Below are 15,718 nucleotides of genomic sequence, written 5' to 3' on the forward strand. Positions count from 1 at the left end.
GTATTCAGAAACAAATAAAAAAGAGAGTTTATTATCAAAAGACTGGATATACAAAAGATACTAAAGGGAGTTCTGTAGCCTGAAAAGAAAAGACAAGGGCAAGAGACTTAGGGAAGAGTGTAGAAATGAAGATTATTAAGAAGGGTAATAATTACAAGGGTGAAAAGACAGACAATAATAAGATATGGAAACAGAAAGTCAAAGTATAAGATGTACAAAATAAATAATGCCTTTATGGTAATAACATTGAAGGTTAATGGATTGAGTGCCACAATCAAAAGACACAGACTGACAGAATGGATAAAAACTATGAGCCATCTATATGCTCTCAACAAGACACTCACCTTCGATGCAAGGATACAATAAAACTGAAAGTGAAAGACTGGAGAAAGATATTCCATGCAGATAGTAACTAAAAAAGTTCTGGAGTAATGATACTAATATCAGACAAAAGAGATTTTAAATGCAAAATTGTTATAAGAGATGAAGAAGATCATTATATATTAATAAAAGAGACAATGCACCTAGAAGAAATATCAATCTTAACTATTTATTATCACAAAATGGGTGCCCAAAATACACAATATATTGGGTCACAAGCCAGGTCTCAATAAATATAAAAGGACAGAAGTTATATAAAATGCTTTCTCTGATCATAATGGGATGAAGTTGAAAATCAATAACAGATGGAAAAAAAGGGAAATTCACCAATATAAGGAGATTAAACAGCATATTTTTAAGTAATCAGTGGGTCAAAAAGAAATCATGAAAGAAATCAGTAAATATACCAAGATTAATGCAAACAAGAATGCAATATATCAAACCTTTGAGATTCAGCAAAGGCTGCCAGAGAGGCAGTGCTGAGAGGCAGTGCTGAAAGTACTTACAGGCAGTACCTTATATAAGCCCTCAATACTTACATTTTAAAAAGGAAAGAGAACTTTCAAAGCCAAATGCAGCATGCAAATTCATTGCCTTCCTCCCTGCATGGGACATGACGCCCATGGATGAGACTTCCTGGCACTGAGGGATTACTATCAAGTACCAGCTGATGATATAACTAGAAAACGACCTTGAAAAAAAGGATCAACTCAGACCAGCAGAATATCTCAGCCTACATGTAATATCAGGTGTTAAAAATGCTTTTTGACCTTGAATAAAAGGGGGAAATGGAAAGGACAAATGAGTTTATATAGCTATGAGTCTCCACAAAAGAGTCAGGAGGTCATCAGAGGGGTCACCCTCATGCATGCCTCAGCAGGGTCCCAGAGACAGCCAAAGTAGATACAAGTCCAGGTATTGGTTCTTCTGAGGGCTACAGAGACCCACAGGCTCTATGGTCTTGGTTGATGGACTTCAGTGCCATGTCAGTTGGCCCTATTTTGGAATTTGTGTTCCTGAGTGTAATGGAGTTGGACTCAGATGTGGTCTTTGTTCACAAGCCTCTCCTGTTACTTTTACTGGACCTGTGGTTGGCACTGGGGTTTGGTGTATACTCAGGGGACCTGAATCTCTGGACTGTCCATGTGACAACCAGGCTCTGAGCCTCAGCAGACTTGTAACTCCTACCCTCTGGTTTATTGGACTTACTCCAGCCAGCTAACAGGGAGTTGAAGGTCAACCACCACACCGGGGAGCCAAGAGTGCCTACAACTGCAAGCTGGAGAGTTGCATCAATCATCCAAGTGGAATCTAAGCCCCCTATCGATATAGAGGTGGAGTGGACATAACCACCCGAGGGTCCACAGGATGGAGGAGTAGAGTACGAATTAGAGTAGCCCTGATGATATTCTATTCTGGAACTACTGTGATTAGTAATGGAGAGGGTAGCCATGGTAGTTGCTGAGGGTAGGGAGAGGGAGCTGTGATGTGGGGGCACTTTTGGGACTTGGAGTTGTCCTGGGTGGTACTGCAGGGACAGTTGTGGACATTGTATGTCCTACCATGGCCTGCTGGGTGGACTGGGGGAGAATGTAGAGTATAGTGTGGACCATTGTCCATGTGGTGCAGCAGTGCTCAGAGGTGTGTTCACCAAGTGCAATGAATGCCCCATGATGATGGAGGAGGTTGTTGATATGGGAGGAGTGGGGTGAGGGGGGTAGGGGGTATATGAGGGCCTCATATTTTTTAATGCAACATTAAAAATAAATAAAGACCAAAAAAAAAAAAAAGGAAAGAGCTAAAATCAAAGACCTAAGTGCATACCTGGAGGAACTAGAAAAAAACAGCAAACATGTCCCAAACTAAGCCAAGGGAAAGACATAATAAAGATCACAGAAGAAATAAATGAAATTGAGAACAAAAAGGCAATAGAGGGAATCAATAAAACAAAAAATTCATTCTTTAAAATGATCAACAAAATCAACAGACACTTAGCTAGACTGACAGAGAGAAAAATGAAGTAAAAAATGACAAGGGGGAGGTGGGGAAGATGGTATCCAAGTGAGTGCACCCTCACCGTTTCTCCTGCAAAAAGCCAGCTGAGTGGGGACAGAATCCTGCCTGAGTGAGCTGTTTTGGGAACCCACAAAGCAGGAGGTTTCTGGACATTGATCTGAAGAGAGTACGATAAAAGGAATGCTTGTTCAAGGTAAAACCATGGGTTTCTGGCACTTGTGCCAAAGTTGTGGGAAGGTGAACCCTTCCATTAGGGCTGATAGCGACAGCATTCCCTGAACACTGCCAGTTGCACGGCGACATTCCTGAGCCCCTGGTTCCCTAAACCCGTGATACCCAAACCCACATTCCCTGAACCCTGTGTTCCCCAAACCCCACATTCTCTGTACCCTGCACCCCCCAAACCCTACATTCTCTGTACCCCACATTCCTCAAACTCGTATTCCCTGAGTCTATGCTCCCCAAGCCCACATTCCCTGAATCCAGCATTCCCTGAACCCAGCATTCCCCTAAGCCCACCAGTCTCAGACAAACTCCAAGAGTGGGAGGGTTCTGGTAAGAGTTGCAAAGGGGCCCAAGGAGTGCAGGTTCAATTGTCTGGTCCTCCCTTTTTTGAGCTTGGAGGAGCATGCCAGTTGGCTTGAGGAGAGACCAGGAAGAGAGGAGAGGTGAATCTGCTAAGGCAGCCCAATTTACCTAAATGCCCTGGGATAGGGAAGAATGGTCCAGGAGAAGGTGGAATCAAGCAATTAACTAGTCCTGTGCAACATACCTAAGGGAGAGGGATAGTAGGCTTGGTAGGTTTCCAATAGCATATTTAGGGTTCCTGGCAAGGTATGGATGCTAGCTCTCAAAAAGACTGAGAATCATTGTTTTTTGTGTTGAGTTGGTTCGCCAGGGTCCCACTTGAATCTCAGAGGGGAGCTCACAAAGGTTTCCTGTTGCCCTGGGGGACAGAGAAGGGAGAAAGGGAGAAGGACAGATTCCTAAGCAGTTTATTCAACTGCAAAGAGGACACCTTGCCTGAGGGCTTGTCTGGGTTTTTTGTTTGTTTTCTTGTCTTTCCTTTGTCTTTATCAGCCCACTGCCCCTTTTTTTCTTCTTTTTTTCTTTTTCTTTTTTCTATTATGTGCTGCATGCAGTATTTTTTGCTTCCTGTGCTTTCTCATCTTCAATTTCCTCTTTTTTCTGTGTACTGATTTTGGCTACCAATGCTATCCCCTTTCTGTTACATCTTTCTATCTTCCATCTTCTGCTGTTGCTCTCACATTCCACCTCTCATTGTTTAGCCCCCAATTTTTCTGACTTTTTATTTCTAACACCTCTATTCTGTTTTCTCTCTTTTATTTGCTCTTTGTGTTATTGTCCTTTCTTTTGTATTTCCCTCTCTCCTGATCACACTGGCCTTTTATTTCATACTATATTCTTTTCTATATTCAGTTTGGAAACACTTGGAGAGCATCCTGAAGAAACTGTAAACATAGGCAAGAAGATAACACATATAATGGTGATGAATGGCAAAATTCAAGAAATCAAAAATACACTCTCAACAAATAACAGCAGATTTGAAGAAGCAGAGGAAAGAATGATGTGGAAGAAGTACATCTAAAATCAAACAGATTTAGTAAAAGGGGTAACCTCTCAAGAAGAAAGAACAATTATAAACATTTTTGCTTCTAACTGGGGGGACTCCAAATACATGATGCAAACACTGGAAAAACTAAGTGAAGGAATAGATGCCTCTACAATTATAATGGGGGACTTTAATACACCATTATCAACATTGGACAGAACATCTCAACAGAGAATTAATAAAGAAACAAAGATTTTGTATGATATATTAGAGGATCTGGACCAAATAGAAATATACAGAACATTACACCCAAATACAGTAGGATATACATTCTTCTCAAGTGCACAAGGATTTCTCCAAGATAGACCACATGCTAGGACACAGAGAAAGTCTCAATGAATTCGGAAAGTTTGAAGTCATAGAAAATAACTTCTCTGGCCACAGTGGAATGAAGCTGGAACTCTGCAAGGATCAGAGAACCAGATTAGGTACCAACATATGGAAGTTAAGCAACAAACTCTTAGACAAATAGCGTGTCAAGGGGAAAATCTCAAAAGATATCAGTAACTACCTTGAAATCAATGAAAATAACAACAGAACATATCCAAACTTATGGGATGCAGCAAAAGCTGTACTGAGAGGGAAATTCATAGCCATAAATTCATACATCAGAAAAGAAAAAAGAGGTAAAATCAAAGACCTAACTGCATACTTGGAGAAATTAGTGAAAAAACAACAACAACAAACTAAACCCAAAGGAAGAAGAAAGAAATAGCAAAGATGAGGGCAGAACTAAATGAAATAGAAAATAAGAAAGCACTTGAAAAAATGAAACAAAGAACTGGTTCTTTGAAAAGATCAATAAAATTGACAAACCCTTAGCTAGACTAACAAAAAATAAAAGAGAGAAGATGCAAACACACAAAATGAGAAATTAGAAATGGGACATCACCACTGGCCCCACAGAAAAAAGACTATTGTAAGAGGATACTTTGAAAAACTATATCCAAAAGAAATGGACAAATTCCTAGAAACCAATAAGCACCCTACATTGGTGAAAGAAGAAATTGATGGTCTCCACAAACCAATCACAAGTAAAGAGATAGAATCAGTCTTTAAAAACCTCCAAACTAAGAACAACCCTGGGTCAGATGGTTTCACAGGCAAATTCTACCAAACAACCTAGAAAGAACTAACACGATTCATGATTAAACTCTTCCAAAAAATCAAAATAGAAGGAACATTGCCTAATTCATTCTATCATGTCAACATTACCCTAATACCAAAGCTAAAAAAGACACCAAAATCTCTCTAATGAACCTAGATGCTAAAATCCTCAACAAAATACTTGCTAATGGTGTTCAACAACACATCAAATGGATTATACACCATGACTAAGTGGATTTCATCCCTGCTATGCAAGGATGGTTCAACATAAGAAAATCAATCAATGTAATACACAACATAAACAGGTCAAATGGGAAAAATCACATGATCATATCTATAGCTGCAGAAAAAGCATTTGACAGAATACAGCACCTTTCTTGATAAAAACATTGCAAAAGATAGGAATAGGAAACTTTCTGAACACAATAAAGGGTATATTTGAAAAATCCACAGCTAACATCATATACAATGGTGAAATCCTAAAATCTTTCCCTCTAACAACAGGAACGAGACAAGGTGCCCACTACCACCCCTCCTATTAATATTGTTGTAGAAGTACTTTCTTGAGCACTGAGGCAAGAACCACATATAAAAAGCATTCAAATTGGAAAGGAAGGATTCAAAATTTCACTATTTGCAGATGAAATGATCCTATACATAGAAAACCCTGAGAAATCTACAACAAAGCTTCTAGAACTTGTAAATGAGTTCAGTAAAGTTGCAGGTTATAAGATAAATGAGCAAAACTCAACAGCATATCTGTACACCAATAATGAGCAAACTGAGGAAGAGATTTTAAAAAAAGAACTCCAATGTGGCCTTTCTACACATACCTCTTCTGTCACTTTCACTGAATCTGTGGTTGGTGCTGGGGTTTGTGTATGCTCAGGAGACTTGAATCTCTGGACTGTCCATGTGCCAGCTGCACCCTGAGCCTCAGCAGAGTTCCAACACCTACCCTTGGGTTCACTGGACTTAGCCAGGTCAGCTGATGGGGAGGCAAGTATGGTCAATCACCACACCAGAGAACTGAGAGTGTCTACAAATGCAAGCAGGAGAATCGCATCCATCAGCCACCTGGGATCTCAGGCCCCTGTTGAATTAGAGGTGAAGTGGACATTGCCATCCCAAGGTCCACAGGATGGAGGAATATAATATGGATTGGAGTGGACTTGCTGGTATTCTACTATGGAACTGTTGTGACTCTAGCAATGGAAGAAATTATATCACTGATGTGGAGAACTACAATGTGAACTATGGTCCATGTGGAGTGGCAGTGCTCCAGTGTGTATTCACCAAATGCAATGAATGTGCTTTAGTGATGAAAGGAAATGTTGACGTGGGAGGAGTGGGGGTGGGGCGGGGGTGGGGTATATGGGAACCTCATGTTTTTTTAACATAATGTTTGTGTGATCTATGTATCTTTTTTAAAAAGACAATTTTTAAAAATTTGCTTAAAAAAAAATGTCCAACATCCTTTATTCAGAAATGGAAAAGTCAATTATCAACCTATTTTGGAAAGGTAAGGTGCCCAAATAGCCAAAAACATCTTGAAAAAAGAACAAACTAAGAGTACTTACACGTCCTGCCTTTAAAACATATTATGAAACTACAGTGGTCAAAACACCAAGGTACTGGCAAAACATATATATATATATATATATATATATATATATTTGTCAATGGAATTGAATTGATAGTTAAGAATTTGACTGTCACCTCTGGCCAACTGATATCTGACAGGGCTGCAAAGTCCACACAACTAGGAAAGAAGAGTCTCTTCAACAAACGATGCTGGGAGAATTGGATATCCATATACCAATAAATGAAAGAGGACTCCTATCTCACACTTTATACAAAAACAAATTTAAAATGGATCAAGGACCTAAATGTAAAAGCAAGTACCATAAAATTCCTAGAAGATAGTTTTTGTCATTGCTGTTATTGTCGCTGACCTTTTCTTTCTTTTTTTAAAAAGATACTTAGATTATACAAATGTCACATAAAAAATACAGGGGGGGAAAGGAAAAACATATATATAGGGGATTCCCATATGCCCTGCTCCCTACACCTCCCACATTTTCCCACATTAACAACATCCTTCATTAGTGGGGTACATTCATTGCAATTGATGAGCACACTTTGGAGCATTGCCACTAAGCATGGATTAAAGTTTACATTGTAGTTTATATTCTCTCCCACCCAGTTCTGTAGGTTTTGTCAAGATTTATAATGGCCTGTATCTGTCATTGCAATGTCAATTTGGATAATTTCCAAGTCCCAAAAATGCCCCCATATTACAACTGTTTTTCCCTCTCTCTGCCCTCAGAACCTCCAGTGGCCACTGCCTCCACATCAATGATATAATTTCTTCCATTGCTAGAATCACAATAAGACTAAAGTAGAATACCAGTCTACTTTAGTCCATAGTTCATCCCCCAATCCTAAGGATTTTAGGATGGTGATGTCCACTCCATCTCTAATTGAGAGGGAGTTGTGATCCCATAGGGCTGATGGATGGGAATCTCTTGCTTGCATTTGTAGACTCTTGGTTCCTTGGTATGGTAGTTGTCCATCTCCACCTCCATCTGAATTGTCCTGGGTGAGACCAATGAACTGGAGAGTAGGTGTTGCAACTCTGTTGAGATTTAGGGCCCAGTTGGCACATGGGCCACCCAAAGATTTATGTCTCTTGGATGCACACTTGTCAACTCCAGTACTAATTGTAGGTTCATATAGAAGGACAGAAGAGTCATGTGTAGGGAAACTACAACACAGTCCAACTTGGTCTCTCTGGGGAGCATATATTCCAAGCAGAGCCCACTGTCAAGGCACCGAACTCCCAAGCTATCTCCCCTGCCTATAGTGTCTGGATGTCTCCAGAGCCCTCAGAAGCCCTGCTTTTAGGGATAGTATCCACTTTGCCCATCAATGAGACCTGCTGAGATGTGCATAAGCATAACCTCTGGAATGACCTCCTGACTCACTTGAAGTCTCTTAGCCATATAAACTCATTTGTCTTTACCCTTTTCCCCTTTTTTATTTTTTGTGAATGTTGAGATGTTCTTTATTCCCACACACTTTCCCCTGTGGTCACACTTCCATGTCCCCTTAAGGGCAATAAGTCTTTTTTTTTCTTCTTCTTTTCCCTTTTAGTTCTTGATTTTTTTTTTTTTTTTTTTTGCAAATTTTTAATTGCCTTTTTTAAAAAGATACATAGATCACAAAAAATGTTACATTAAAAAATATAAAAGGTTCCCATATACCCCATACCCCACACACACACACACTCCTCCCACATCAACAACCTCTTTCATCATTGTGGCACATTCATTGCATTTGATGAATTCATTTTGGAGCACTGCTACTCTGCATGAATTATATATAGAAGGATGCTCCAATGATGGGCCCTTGACACTGATGACTATGCTTATGAGCCTGTGTGCTTGAAATTTCAACTAGGCCTAGAGCTGCAGGGTGCCTAAGAGTTACCTCCTGAGAGATTCCATGTTGCTCAAATGTGGCCGCTCTCTAAGCCAATCTCAGCATGTAAATGCATTGCCTTTCCTCCTTTTGGTCAAAGCCTTTCTCCAATTGCATTGCTAGTTGGTGGTTGGTAGTGATCCCTTGGTGCCAGGGAGGTTTGCATCTGGGAGTCATGTTCCACATTGGGGGAAAGGTAATGTATTTATATGTTGAGTTTGGCTTAGAGAGAGGCCACATTTAAGCAACAAGGAGGCTCCCAGGAGGCAATTCTTAGGCACCCTATAGTACTAGGCTTTCTATTTCAAGAGTAAATGTTCATATGCACAGTCACCAATATCAAGGGCCTGTCAATGGACCATCCTCCTTCACTAGTCATTGCCCCTGTACTCAGAGGATTCTTGCTGATCTATTAGAGAATGTGGCAGAGCTCCCCAGGATGGGGATTTAATATTCCTTCAGTATTGTGTGAATCTACACCCTCAGTGACAAAGCCATATGAACACTTGAAAACATTTATATGCCTTATATTGTGGGAAAATAGCTTGAAATTTTTATCAAGTACAGGCCTATATAGCCTTGCTGATTGGGAATCTTAAGACCATGAGAAACAGGCTATTCATTAAATGTCTACTAGTTGGATGTCATTTGTTGTTGCATAATCTACTACAGTTAGAGATTATGTATAAAATACAGTTTTGAGCTTAGGAAAGAATTACAAACTGTAAATATGAGTTTTTGCCTACAATGTGACTGGAATATATCTAGTTTTGTATGACCCTCTATGTATATAATAGTACTGATATTCCTTAGGAATAGTGAAACGTCATTTGCATAGTCATAAAAACAATTTAAGCTATTTCTCAATTATAAGCCCAAATAACAAGCATTCAACATGCTCATTTGCAATTGCTTTCTGCCTCACAAACTATGACAGGAATTGCAGATGGATTAAGATCCCTGAACCCTATGACATGAATTAAGAGTCGGGGAGGGGTGTCTTCTAGGAAGTATATTAACTGTTCCTCTCTGTTTTGTATGTATTTAGTCCTCAAATGCACGCTACAAACCCTCCGGGGATTCATACAACAAACAACTGCCAAAACTGTATTCATTACTTTACAAAAACAGGAAGGGGGAAATGTGGGAAAATAGCTTGAATCTGAACATGGGAACCTGGCCTGAAGTTAAAATCTTTCCATTATGCAGATAAGAAGTGTGGGCTTAGGAACACTGGGCCTTGATTAGATGGAACACTGTCTTGTCAGCATGAAAATTGTTGGCATGAGGAGGCATTTGGATTTTGTGTGGCCTGTTCCCTGTTATTCTAAATTTTTCAGTTGTAATAACAAACAGCCTTGAAAGTAAACATAGATAGCTACTGCTTTGTAATTTCTAATAAATACGATGTGGAAACTGGGGTCGAGGTTCTCAGTTCCAGAGGCTGTTAGTCCCCTGGTTCCATCTTTATTTTCTCTCTTGTGTCTTCCTGTCTCTTTATTTCTAATGCTCTGCATCACCTTCCATTCAAGCCAACCTATTGCTGAGCAGGTCTCAGCATTATATGTGTGCCCAGGTGATCTTCCTCCCATGTATCCCCCATCACTGACACCCTGCACCAATGACCCTTCCCTGCCACAGCTGCAACTCTTCTGTGATCCAAATCTCCTTCAAAAATGAAGCAAATAAAAATTTTTAAAAATTAAAAAATTTAAATTTGGGATAATGTAAACCACTTACTATGGTTCGTAGCTATGTTTCAATATTTGTACATCAGTTGTAACAAACATACTATTCACATATAAAATGTTATTAACAGGGGAAGGGGAGAAAAGTGGAGAATGTTGGTTATATGGGAGTCCCTTGTATTTGGTACATGACCTATCTGTAACCTAAAATTTCTTTGAGGACAAAATGAAAAAAGTAAGACAGTGGGGGAATAAATGGAAGAAAATGTCACTGTACATATAGAACAACAGATCTTACAGTGATGAAAGGCAAACTGTCAAAATTTTTAATATTTTTCATTATTTCTTGTTATTCTTTAAATTTTTTGTTACATTTATGTAATCTATGTATCTTTTTTAAAAAAATTAAAAAGTATATATTTTTAAATGGGCAGGTAAACAGACATGGCTCAACTGATAGAGTGTCCATCTACCATATGGAGGGTCCAGGGTTCAAGCCCCAGGGCCTCCTGACCCATGTGGTAAGCTGGCCCGTGCGCAGCGCTGCTGCATGCAAGGAGTGCCATACCACACGGGGGCATTCCCGCATAGGGATGCCCCACGTGCAAGGTGTGTGCCCCACAATGAGCCGCCCCATGTGAAAAAAGTGCAGCCCACCCAGGAGTGGCACCACACACACAGAGAGCTGACACAACAAGATGATGCAACAAAACGGAGACACAGTTTCCCAGTGCCACTGGATAACACAAATGGACACAGAGAGCAGACAATGGTGGGGGAGGGGGAGGGAAATAAATAAAAAATAAGTCTTTTAAAAAATTTTTTAAGTAAAATAAAATAAAAATGGGCAAAAGGCTTGAATAGACATTTCTCCAAATAGGAAACACAAATGGCTAAAAAGCACATTAAAAAAAAGCTCAACGTCACTGACTACTGGGGAAATGCAAATCAAAACAACAATGAGATATCATCTTACACCTATTACACTGACTGCTATTAAAAAAGAAAACAGACAACTACAAGTATTGGAGAGGATGTAGAGGAATGGGAGCCCTCATTCATTGCTGGTGAGAATGTGGAATGGTGCGGCAATTGTGAACGATGGTTTGGAAGTTGCTCAGGAAACTAACTATAGAATTACCATATGATCCAGCAACCCCACTGCTAGGTATATACCCAGAAGAACTGAAAGCAGGGACATGAACATATATATGCACACCAATGTTCACAGCAGCATTATTCATTATTGCCAAAAGTTGGAAGCAACCCAAGTGTCCAACAGATGAATGAATAAGCAAAATGTGGTATATACATACAATGGAATATTACTCAGCTGTAAGAAAGTATAAAGTATCGATACATGCAACAACATGGATGAATGTCAATGCCCTTATGTTGAGTGAAGTAAGCCAGTCATTAAAGGACAAATATTGCATGACCTCACTGATATGACCTAAGGATACCCAGCAGACTTAGAGATAGAGTCTGGAAAATAGGTTACCAGGAGATAGAAAGAAAGTAGAGAGTAGTGAGCCAATGCTCAATCTGAGCAGAAACTATGATAAGGTGGGGGTGATGGTGGTGCATGGATGAGTGGGATCGGCAATGCTTGAATATGAGGTTAAGCAAGGTTGGGGATCGGTTGGGCTATCCATGGAACTTAGGGGAAAGCTGGAGAAAGGAACAGGTGAACTCTGGGGGTAGGTGGAGGTCTGTGGTTGAAAATACAATTAAAGGAATGTTCTTCTGGCAAATATGGCAGGGAAGGGTCACTGATGCAGGGTGGTGGTGGTGGTGGAGAAGTATGGGAAGGATACACCTGGAGTAGGCTTCCATGGAATTTGAATGTGGTGGTTATAGGGTGTTATCTCAGTGGGTGGAGACCAACACAATAAACAACAAAATATTAAACTCCCATCCTGGGGAGTACTGCTACATTCTGAAATAGAGGGGCAAGAATCTCTTGAGTACATATTCGGTGCCTAATAAAAGAAAACAGACCAATATTTCAAACCCTCAGTATTAATGCAAGTAACTATGAACCTTATTCTTATAAAACTGAAACATAACCTATAACAATTTCCTAAGATTTAGCTCATGAAAACCTGCTTGTTACTCAAATGTGGTCTCTCTCTAAGCCAAAGTCAGCAAATAAATGCACTACCTTCCCCCAGTCATGGGACATGACTCCTGGGGATGACCCTCCCTGGTACCAAGGAATTAATAGGAAGCACCAACCAGCAACGCATTTGGAAAAGGACCATAACCAAAAGGGGGAAATATCAAATACAAAAGATTTTATGGCTAAGAGATTTCAAAATGAGTTGGGACTATACTTTATGCATGTCTCAGGCAGATTTCATTAACTGGCACTGTTAACAAAGCCTCAAATTGGGGTGCTTCTGAGGGCTCTAGAGCCATCTGGACACTACAGGCAAGTCACACAACCTCTTTAGATCAGCACCCTATCAGTAGGCCTTACCTTAGCATATATGATAACCTATTTCCCCACTGTAACAGAGTTAAGCTCATTTATAATTTTCCTGTACATGATTCTTCTACCCCTTTTATTTCAGCCTGTAAATAGCACTATACATGTTACATAAATGTTTCGGGGACTTAAATTTTTTTGTCTGTTCATATATCTGATGAACCCTGAATTCCAGAAGAGTTGAGGTCAACATCTCTCCAGTTCATCGGACTCACCCAGGACAACTAACTAAATGATGGTGATGGACAATCCCCAACCCAAAAAACAGAGAATCTACAACTGCAAGCAGAACAGTTCCTTCCATCTGCCCCATAAGATCTAAGCCCCCTCTCAATCTGAGGCAGAGTGGGTCTCACCATCCCAAAATCCTCAAGGTTGAAAAATGAACAAATGTAAGGGGGGAATGCAACCATGGACAAAAGTAAACTTATTATTATTGTAGTAATGTATTGTAGAATGTAACATTGCTATAAAGATAGTTATCAGAGGTTCTGAGGGGAGGGGGAGGGGGAGGGAATAAGAGGTAGAATATAGGGCATTTTTAGGGCTTTGGAAAAAGTGCAAACCACAATAAAAACAATAGACCCTGACTATTAGTAATGCTTCAATGTTTATTCGTCAATTTTAACAAATGTATCATACAACTTTTAAATGTTATTAATAGGAGAAGATGGTGAGGTGAGAATTCCCATATATAGGAATCCCTTATGGTTTCAATGTAAGTTTTATGTAATCCAAAACCTCTTTTAAAATGAAGTTTATTGTATTTTTTTAAAAGGGCAAAAGACTTAAATAGACATTTCTTCAAATAGGAAACAAATGGTTAAAAATCAGGATGGAGGAATAAAATATGGATTAGAGTGGACTTACTGGTTTTCTGTTACAGAATTATTGTGACTCTACCATTGGAAGAAATTATATCATTGATGAAGAGACAGTGGCCACAGAAGTTGCTGAGGGCAGGGAGAGGGAAAAAGGTGTGATATGGGGTCCTTTTCAGGACTTGGATTTGTCCCATTTGAATGATATTGCAGTGACAGATGCAGGACCCTATAGATCCTGCCATAACCCACTGAATGGACTGGGGAATAGTGTAAACTACAAAGTAAACTATAATCCATGCTGTGTAGTAGTGCATCAAAATGTATTCATCAAATGCAATGAATGTACCACACTAATGAAAGAAGTTGTTGATGTGGGAGGAGTGGGGGGTGTGGGGAGTGGGGTATACAGGAACTTCTTATATTTTTTAATGTAATATTGTGTATGATCTACGTACCTCTTTTTAAAAAAAGATTTTAAAAAGTAAAAAAAAAAAGCACATGAAAAGATGCTCAATGTCACTGGCTACTAGGGAAATGCAAATCAAAACCACAATGAGCTATCATTTCACACCTACTAGAATGACCTCTATTTTAAAAAAAGACAACTACAAGTGTTGGAGAGGATCTGGAGAAATAGGAAACTTATTGCTGGTGGAAATGTAAGATGGTGCAGCCACTGTGGAAGACATTTTGGCAGTTCCTCAGGAAGCAAAGTATACTATTACCATATGATCCAGCAATCCCACCACTAGATATATACCCAGAAAAACCAAAAGCAGGGACTCAAACAGATATATGCACACGCAAGTTCACAGTGGCATTATTCATAATTGCTAAATGATTGGAAGTAGCCCAAGTGTCCATCAACCAATGAATGATATACAAAATATGGTGTATATATATATATGATGGAATATTCAGCTGTAAAAAGAAATGGAGTCCTGAGATATGCAACAGCATGGATGAGCCTTGAGAATATTATGCTTAGTGGAATAAGCCAGACACAGAAGGATAAATATTGTATGTTTCACTATTATAAATTATACTAAACTCATGGACTTAGAAGGTAAAATATAGGTTACCAGAAGATAGATTGGGTTGTTGTTTTTATAAAGATTTATCTTCCCCCCTTCCCCTCCTCCCACCCTGCTGTTTTTGCTGTGTTGTCTTCTCATATTCTCTCCTCTAGGATTCAATCCTGGAGACCTCTGATAGGGAAAGAGGTTCCCTGTCAATTGTGCCACCTCAATTCTTGGTTTCTGCTGTGCTTTACCTTGACTCTCCCCCTTTTTTTTTTTTGGTGCCCTACACATTCAGAGAACCTTCTCTAGTAACGAACTATAGAAATGATCCCTGAAAGTATAGTCTTTCCCCTTGTCTTTTGATGTTTCATTGTCTTGCTGAGTGACTCACTGCGCAGGGCACTGGCTCACCACGCAGGCACTCGTGTGGGTACTGGGTTGCCACGTGGGCACACTCCCTTCTTTTCACCAGGAGACCCCAAGGATTGAACCCAGGTCCTCCCATATGGTAGGTGGAAGCCCTATTACTTGAGCCATATCTGCTTCCAAGATTGGGCTTAGGGAATGGGAAGTTGACACTTGTACAGATTTTCTATTTGGGTTGATAGCAAAGGTTTGGAAATGGTTGGTGGAGAAAGTAACACATTGAGTGTAATCAATATCACTGAACTACACAGTTGAATGTGGTTTAAAAAGATAACTTTATATATATTGCTAGAATAAAAATTCTGGTCAATAGTATAAGAATGTTCTTTCATGAATTATAACAAATGTATAATACTAATACAGGGTGATAAGAATAGCATGATATATGAGCAAAATTATATACCTAATAGGACTATTTTACTCATCTTTAATCAATTGTAACAAAGGTGACTACTGTAGTTTTTTCTTAAAAGTACAATTATAAAAGAAGTGCTATCATCAATTGTAACAAATGTTCAAAACCAATGCATGGTGTTGATAGTGGAGTGGTGTACAGGAATCCTGTATTTTATGCATGATCATTTTTGTAAACTCATAAATTCTCTAATTAAAAAAAATATATTGCTCTTGGGGGTGGGACTCTCAAG

General features: G+C 39.4%; 1 long non-coding RNA gene and 1 pseudogene across 1 annotated transcript in view; both read right to left on the reverse strand.

Annotated features, from left to right (window-relative positions):
* LOC131276623 (uncharacterized) overlaps positions 1-15,718 on the reverse strand; it is a 76,266-nt gene that overhangs the window by 29,613 nt on the left and 30,935 nt on the right. The window lies entirely within an intron of this gene.
* Positions 14,831-14,992, reverse strand: LOC111763103 (small nucleolar RNA U3; annotated as a pseudogene).

The sequence above is a fragment of the Dasypus novemcinctus genome, chromosome 30 (genome assembly GCF_030445035.2).
Source record: "Dasypus novemcinctus isolate mDasNov1 chromosome 30, mDasNov1.1.hap2, whole genome shotgun sequence".
In the NCBI taxonomy this organism is placed as follows: Eukaryota; Metazoa; Chordata; class Mammalia; order Cingulata; family Dasypodidae; genus Dasypus; species Dasypus novemcinctus.